Source organism: Cetorhinus maximus, unplaced genomic scaffold (genome assembly GCF_964194155.1).
Source record: "Cetorhinus maximus unplaced genomic scaffold, sCetMax3.hap1.1 HAP1_SCAFFOLD_530, whole genome shotgun sequence".
In the NCBI taxonomy this organism is placed as follows: Eukaryota; Metazoa; Chordata; class Chondrichthyes; order Lamniformes; family Cetorhinidae; genus Cetorhinus; species Cetorhinus maximus.
The window spans coordinates 145,262-154,139 of NW_027596472.1; positions in this window are offsets into that span (position 1 = coordinate 145,262).

The following is an 8,878-nucleotide window of genomic DNA, read 5'->3' on the forward strand; positions in this document are numbered from 1 at the left end:
CCGGAACTAGTCAAAGTGCAAACCTTCAATGCTCTCAACAAGAGTCAGCCCATGTGGAGACTTAGGAGAGGCATGGAATAATTGTCACCTCAATCATTCGTGGTGGAAGTGAATGGCAGAATAGACCAGTGCAACCACAGGCATATCCAAACAACTAGCAAAGCTGTTCTTCACAGAAATCGGCCAGTCAAGATGAAGAGGTCTCACCAGCTGCACTGAGTACAGAGCAAGGGAAGACACTCTCCAGACAAGGAACATCACCCAGACAAACTGCCAATGTCAATGTGCACGTGTGCCATTAAGAGACCTGCACGGTTTAAAGGCTATGTGTGCAATGCGTGTGCAGAGAATGACTAGTAGAAGAAACAGTTGATAATGCATGAAAGCAGTGGGTGTATAGTGGGTAACTTGGGTAACTCACAGTCACACAGGATTGTGCATGCAAATGTGTCTTTTGTTCACTATGAAAAAGAGGATGTTTGTATCTTTTGTTTGATATGAAAAGGGAGCTGTTTGGGTTTGGAAATGTAATCAGTCCGATGTCACATCTCGCTCTCCATAGTCATATGACTCTGCCATGAGGCAAGCACTATAAGCTGCCACTTCCGATCAGTTCAATAAAGCCTCTCACTGAGAAGACACTGATGAAGCCTTGCAGTCCTTAAACATGAAACAGTGGCTGATCTGCTTGTGGTCTCAATTCCACTTTCCTGCCTGTCCCCCATAACCCTCGACTCCCTTGTCAATCAAAACTAAATATATTCAAAACAAAAACAGAATTACCTGGAAAAACTCAGCAGGTCTGGCAGCATCGGCGGAGAAGAAAAGAGTTGACGTTTCGAGTCCTCATGACCCTTTGGCAGAACTGAGTAAAGTTAGGAGAGGGGTGAAATATAAGCTGGTTTAAGGTTGGGGGAGGGAAGGGTGGGGTGGGGGGAGAGAAGTTGGGGGGGGGGGGTGGGGGGGTTGTAGGGACAAGCAAGCAGTGATAGGAGCAGATAATCAAAAGATGTCACAGACAGAAGGAACAAAGGGGTGTTAAAGGTGGTGATATTATCTAAGAAAATGTGCTAATTAAGAATGGATGGTAGGACACTCAAGGTACAGCTCTAGTGGGGGTGGGGTGGAAAGACTGACGACAGGGTATTACAGTTATAGATTTAAAAATAATGGAAATAGGTGGGAAAAGAAAAATCTATATAAATTATTGGAAAAAACAAAAGGGAGGGGGAAGAAACGGGAAGGGGGTGGGGATGGGGGAGGGAGTTTAAGATCTAAAGTTGTTGAATTCAATATTCAGCCTGTAAAGTGCCTAGTCGGAAGATGAGGTGCTGTTTCTCGAGTTTGCGTTGGGCTTCACTGGAACAATGCAGCAAGCCAAGGACAGACATGTGGGCAAGAGAGCAGGGTGGAGTGTTAAAATGGCAAGCGACAGGGAGGTTTGGGTCTTTCTTGCGCACAGACCGCAGGTGTTCTGCAAAGCGGTCGCCCAGTTTGCGTTCGGTCTCTCCAATGTAGAGGAGACCGCATTGGGAGCAACGAATGCAGTAGACTAAGTTAGGGGAAATGCAAGTGAAATGCTGCTTCACTTGAAAGGAGTGTTTGGGCCCTTGGATGGTGAGGAGAGAGGAAGTGAAGGGGCAGGTGTTGCATCTTCTGCGTGGGCATGGGGAGGTGCCATAGGTGGGGGTTGAGGAGTAGGGGGTGATGGAGGAGTGAACCAGGGTGTCCCGGAGGGAACGATCCCTACGGAATGCTGCCGGGGGGGGTGAAGGGAAGATGTGTTTGGTGGTGGCATCATGCTGGAGTTGGCGGAAATGGCGGAGGATGATCCTTTGAATGCGGAGGCTGGTGGGGTGATAACTGAGGACAAGGGGGGCCCTATCATGTTTCTGGGAGGGAGGAGAAGGCATGAGGGCGGATGCGCGGGAGATGGGCCGGACATGGTTGAGGGCCCTGTCAACGACCGTGGGTGGAAAACTAAATATATTCAAGGCTGAGTTAGACAATGACCCAGCCTCCACTGCTCTCTGCTGGGGAAGGGAATTCCACAGACTAACAACTAACTAACAAAGAGAAAAAAATTCCTCATCTCTGTCTTAAATGGGAAACCCGTTAATTTTAAACTGTGTCCCCTAGTTCTAGATTCCCCAAGGGGAAACATTCTCTCAACATCTACCCTGTCAAGCCAAGATCACCTCTCATTTTTTTAAACTCGTGAGTATAGACCTAACCTGTCCAATCTTTCCTCATAAGACAAACTCCTTCATTCCAGGAATCAGCCTAGTGAAGCTTCTCTGAACTGCCTCCAATTCAAGCATATCTCTCCTTAAGTAAGGAGACCAAAACTGTACACAGTACTCCAGGCACAGTCTCACCAATGCCCTGTACAGTTGTACCAAGACATGCCTACTTTTGTACTCCATCCTCCTTGCAAAATTTGTGCATAGCAGGCTCCCATTGAAAAAAATCCCAGCCCACTCTTTCCCTGTAGCTCTGCAATTATTACTCTTTTTCGAGAAGGTGCTCAATTCTCTTTGGAAGGTCCCATTGTGTCTGCTTCAATTCTGAAATTATCTTCAGGTGAAAATTATACGAAACACACTGCAGGCAGTTTCAATCGGTCTGAAAGGCAAACGCTGAAAGGGGAAGGCTGTTGTCACTCTGTACAAACACGTGACACTCAATACAAACATGGTTTCGCACAATTCAAAATGAATACAACACATCCATTAATAATTAATTCATTTCATTTTCAAAATATCATTAAAGTGTTCTGTAATGCACCAAATACACACTAGAAGTTTCAAGTCTGAACACAGTTTCAAAGGTTATAAAACGATTGTTTCCAGATGCTACAAGGTAGGTTATCATTTCCCAGGACATGCTCAAACAAGGAGAATTCCTGCAACAATCCATTTGGGAAACTTCTGGATGAAATGTTGAGTGCCATTTCGTTGCTGATTTGATCAAAGTTGAGGTTTCACACGGAGCAGAATGGATTGGTAGGAAGCAGGTCAGTAAGGAATGTCTTGTCGAGATACTAGTGGAGTTCGCAGCTGACTTTTGAGGTGTGCAGTCAACCGGAGAAGCCGCCCTCTGTCATGCCCTCTCGAGCAGGCACCGTGACAGTCTGGTGGTCGTGTCACAAACACATCAGTCCAACCAGAAGTAACAGACTTGCATTTCTCTGAGCGCTGTTCACCACTTCAGGGCGTCCCAATACACTTCACAGCCAATGAAGTTTTATTTAATGAGGTGGATGGATTCACTGTTGTGATGAAAGAATCGCGGCAGCTGACTTGTGTGCAGCAAGCTCCCAGAAACAGCAATGCTGAGGGAGTGCTGCACTGTCGGACGGTCAGTACTGAGGGAGTGCTGCACTGTCGGACGGTCAGTACTGAGGGAGCGCTGCACTGTCGGACGGTCAGTACTGAGGGAGCGCTGCACTGTCGGAGGATCGGTACAGAGGGAGCGCTGTACTGTCGGAGGGTCAGTACCGAGGGAGCGCTGCACTGTCAGACGGTCAGCACTGAGGGAGTGCTGCACTGTCGGAGGATCGGTACAGAGGGAGCGCTGCACTGTCGGAGGGTCAGTACTGAGGGAGTGCTGCACTGTCGGAGGGTCAGTACTGAGGGAGCGCTGCACTGTCGGAGGGTCAGTACTGAGGAAGTGCTGCACTGTCGGAGGGTCAGTACTGAGGGAGCGCTGCACTGTTGGAGGGTCAGTACTGAGGGAGTGCTGCACTGTCGGAGGGTCAGTACTGAGGGAGCGCTGCACTGTCGGAGGATCAGTACTGAGGGAGCGCTGCACTGTCGGAGGATCAGTACTGAGGGAGCGCTGCACTGTCGGAGGGTCAGTACTGAGGGAGCGCTGCACTGTCGGATCGTCGGTACTGAGGGAGTGCTGTGCTGTGGGAGGTGCCATCTTTTAAACAAAATGCAAAACCAAGGCCCTGTCTGCCCTCTCAAGTGAGTGTAGAAGATCCCACTGCCATTTGAAGTACAGCAGGGGGAAGTTCTCCCGTGTCCTGGGGCCAATATTTATCCCTCAACCAACATCACTGAAAAAGAGATCAAGTCGTTATCTCATTTGTGGGAGCTTGCTGTGCACCAATTGGCTGCCACATTTCCTACACGACAACAGTGGCTACAGTTTAAAAGTACCTCACTGGGTGTTAAAACCACCTGCGGGGGAACTGAGGTCCTGAAAGGCACTCAGCGGGAAAAAAAAGAGATCCTTTCTTCATCTTCACTGCCTCGACAAGCTTTTCAGATGGGACACCCCTGTCCAGGTGACATTTGGCCATTCGAAGCCTGGAGTTTTTCAGCTTTCCGCTTACATGAGCACGTGGAGAGAAGAAAGCAGGCCGGTCACAAGGAGGACGATGCTGCCCTGCGCACTGATGCTCCTGTTACACCGATCCCCACAACAGCATTGAATGTCTTGGAGTGCAGGAAAGGGCACCGCGCAAACCTCCAAACTCGCGCAGCCTCGAAATGGGTAAGAGGTTTTGGAGGTCCCATTCTCTGAAAGATTAAAACAGCTGTTAGGACTGCGTGCTTCCAGCCCCAAGGCCTAGCAGTTAATGCTCTTGGGACAGTGTAAAGTGGCAGCCCTGAAATGATGGGAAGCTTTCTATTTAACAGCAGCAGTGAGGTTTAGACAGCATCGTACCTAAAGAGATGTTTTGTGTTATATTATGGGATGAGTCCATCACCAAGGGGGCATAACCTTAACAGTTAGAAAGATGAAGTAAAAAATTAAGCAGTGCAGGTCAGGGAGTACGTTCTTCGTACAAAGGAGAGTGGAAATCTGGAACTCTTTCCTCCCAAAAGACAGTTGAGGCTGGGAGGGGTCAGCTGAAAGTTTCAAAGCTGAGATAGACAGAGTGTTAAGGGCTTGGATGGAGTGGATTTCTTGAAATGTGTACAGGAGAACTTTTTAGGTCAATATGTAGAGGGTCCAACAAGGGACGGCGCATTGCTGGACCTAATTCTGGGGAATGAAGCCGGACAGGTGGCTGAGGTGGTGGTGGGAGAGCATTTTAGTGATAGTGACCACAACATGGTGCAGTTTAAGTTTGCTATGGACAAAGAAATCGACAAGTTGCAAAAAAATGTTTTGGACTGGGGGAGAGTGGATTTTAGTGAAATAAGGCAGGATCTGGCCAAGGTAGACTGGGAACAGTTACTTGTGGGGAAATCTACAGAGGAACAGTGGGGGGTGTTCAAAAAGGAAATGGGGAGGGTACAGGCTCAACATGTTCCCTCTAGGGTGATAGGAAGGAGTAACAAGCCCAGAGAACCATGGATGACCAGAGATATTCAGGTTACGATGAGAAGGAAAAGAGAGGCTTTTAGCAGGTACAAGGGAAGCAAATCAGCAGAGGCATTAGTGCAGTACAGAAAGTGCAGGGTGGAGCTTAAGAAAGCAATTAGGAGAGCAAAGAAGGGATATGAGAAAGCTCTGGCTGGTAAAAGTTGGGAAAATCCCAAGATATTCTATAAGTATATCAATGGGAAGAGAATAACCAGGGAAAGAGTAGGGCCCATAAGGGACCAAGGGGGCAATCTATGGGTGGAGCCAGGGGATATCGCTAGAGTGTTGAATGAATACTTTACGTCCGTCTTCACCCAAGAGAATGAGGATGAAGGTATCGAACTCTGGGAAAGAGACTGCGAGGTTCTTAAGCAAATTGATATAGGGAGTGACAAGGTATTGGAGGTGTTGGCAGGCTTAAAAGTGGACAAATCTCCAGGTCCAGATGATTTGTGTCCCAGACTGCTGAGGGAGACAAGGGAGGAGATCGCAGGGGCTCTGACCCAAATTTTTAATTCCTCTCTGGCCACGGGGGAGGTGCCAGAGGACTGGAGAACAGCTAATGTGGTTCCACTATTTAAGAAGGGTTGTAGAGATAAACCAGGGAACTACAGGCCAGTGAGTCTCACGTCAGTGGTAGGGAAACTATTGGAGAAAGTTCTGAAGGAGAGAATCTATCTCCACTTGGAGAGGCAAGGTTTGATCAGGGATAGTCAGCATGGCTTTGTCAGAGGGAGGTCATGCCTAACAAATTTGATTGAATTTTTTGAGGAGGTGACCAGATGTGTAGATGAGGGTAGAGGTAGTGCAGTTGATGTAGTTTATATGGATTTCAGCAAAGCCTTTGACAAGGTCCCACATGGGAGACTTATAAAGAAGGCAAAGGCACATGGGATACAGGGTAATTTGATAAGGTGGATTCAAAATTGGCTTAGTTGTAGGAGGCAGAGGGTGATGACAGAAGGATGCTTTAGTGACTGGAAGCCAGTGTCCAGTGACGTACCACAGGGATCTGTGCTGGGTCCCCTATTAATTGTCATTTATATAAACGACATAGATGACTATGTGGGGGGTAGGATTAGTAAGTTTGTGGATGACACAAAGATTGGCCGGATGGTTAACAGTGAGGTTGAGTGTCTAGGGCTACAGGAAGATATAGACGGGATGCTCAAATGGGCAGATAAGTGGCAGATGAAATTTAACCCTGAAAAGTGTGAGGTGATACACTTTGGAAGGAGTAATTCGACAAGGAAGTATTCAATGAACGGCATGGCACTAAGAAGTTCTGAGGAACAAAGGGGCCTTGGCGTGTGTGTCCATAGATCTCTGAAGGTGGAGGGGCATGTTAGTGGGGTGATGAAAAAGGCATATGGGATACTTGCCTTTATCAATCAAGGCATAGATTACAAAAGTAGGGAGGTCATGTTGGAGTTGTATAGAACCTTGGTGAGGCCACAGCTGGAGTACTGTGTGCAGTTCTGGTCGTCACCTTATAGGAAGGATGTGTTTGCACTGGAGGGGGTGCAGAGGAGATTCACCAGGATGTTGCCTGGGATAAAACATTTAAGTTATGAAGAGAAGTTGGATAGACTTGGGTTGTTTTCGTTGGAGCAGAGAAGACTGAGAGGCGACCTGATCGAGGTGTACAAGATTATGAGGGGCATGGACAGGGTGGATAGGGAGCAGCTGTTCCCCTTAGTTGAAGGGTCAGTCACAAGGGGGCATAAGTTCAAGGTGAGGGGCAGGAGGTTTAGGGGGGATGTGAGGAAAAACTTTTTTACCCAGAGGGTGGTGACGGTCTGGAATGCACTGCCTGGGAGGGTGGTGGAGGCAGGTTGCCTGACATCCTTTAAAAAGTACCTGGATGAGCACTTGGCACTTCATAACATTCAAGTCTATGGGCCAAGTGCTAGTAAATGGGGTTAGGTAGGTAGGTCAGGTGTTTCTCATGCATCAGTGCAGACTCGATGGGCCGAAGGGCCTCTTCTGTATTGTGTGATTCTGTGATAGATTTTTGATGGGGTTAAGGGGATTAAGATTTACAGAACCAAGGCGGGTAAAATGAAGTTAAGATTGAATGGCAGGTCAGCGTCGAGTAGCTGAATATCTCTGTTCCTGTGTAACAGGCTCGAGGGGCTGAATGGCCTCCTACAGTTCCTGTGAGTAGGGGCTCAACAATGACAGTATTCCTCCCTGAGCACATTAGGATGGGTTGGGATTTCAGATGCTGGTGTAAGGTACGACGTTATTTGATATTATGAGCAATGGTGAGTAAAAGCCACAATTGGTGGAATGATGAAATTCGGGGGATTAAGGAGAACCAGAACTGGAAGAGCACAGAGATCCCGGAGGGTTGTAGGGGTCGGAGGAGGTTACAGAGATAGGGAGGATTGTAGGGGCTGGAGGAGGTTACAGAGATAGGGAGGGTTGTAGGGGATGGAGGAGGTTACAGAGATAGGGAGGGGTGTAGGAGCTGGAGGAGGTCACAGAGATAGGGAGGGTTGTAGGGGCTGGAGGAGGTTACAGAGATAGGGAGGGTTGTAGGGGATGGAGGAGGTTACAGAGATAGGGAGGGGTGTAGGAGCTGGAGGAGGTCACAGAGATAGGGAGGGTTGTAGGGGCTGGAGGAGGTTACAGAGATAGGGAGGTTTGTAGGGGCTGGAGGAGGTTACAAAGATAGGGAAGGTTGTAGGGGCTGGAGGAGGTTACAGAGATAGGGAGGGTTGTAGGGGCTGGAGGAGGTTACAAAGATAGGGAAGGTTGTAGGGGCTGGAGGAGGTTACAGAGAAAGGGAGGGGTGTAGGGGCTAGAGGAGGTTACAGAGATAGGGAGGGTTGTAGGGGCTGGAGGAGGTTACAGAGATAGGGAGGATTGTAGGGGCTGGAGGAGATTACAGAGATAGGGATGGTTGTAGGGGCTGGAGGAGATTACAGAGATAGGGAGGGTTGTAGGGGCTGGAGGAGGTTACAAAGGTAGGGATGGTTGTAGGGGCTGGAGGAGGTTACAGAGAAAGGGAGGGGTGTAGGGACTAGAGGAGGTTACAGAGATAGGGAGGGTTGTAGGGGTTGGAGGAGGTTACAGAGATAGGGAGGATTGTAGGGGCTGGAGGAGATTACAGAGATAGGGAGGGTTGTAGGGGCTGAGGGAGGTTACAGAGATAGGGAGGGTTGTAGGGGCTGGAGGAGGTTACAGAGATAGGGAGGGGTGTAGATGCTGGAGGAGGTTACAGAGAAAGGGAGGGGTGTAGGAGTTGGAGGAGGTCACGGAGATAGAGAGGGTTGTAGGGGCTGGAGGAGGTTATGGAGATAGGGAGGGGTGTAGGGGCTGGAGGAGGTTACAGAGATAGGGAGGGTTGTAGGGGCTGGAGGAGGTTACAGAGATAGGGAGGGTTGCAGGGGCTGGAGGAGGTTACAGAGATAGGGAGGGTTGTAGGGGCTGGAGGAGGTTACAGAGATAGGGAGGGTTTTAGGGGCTGGAGGAGGTTACAGAGATAGGGAGGGCTGTAGGGGCTGGAGGAGGTTACAGAGATAGGGAGGGTTGTAGGAGCTGGAGGAGG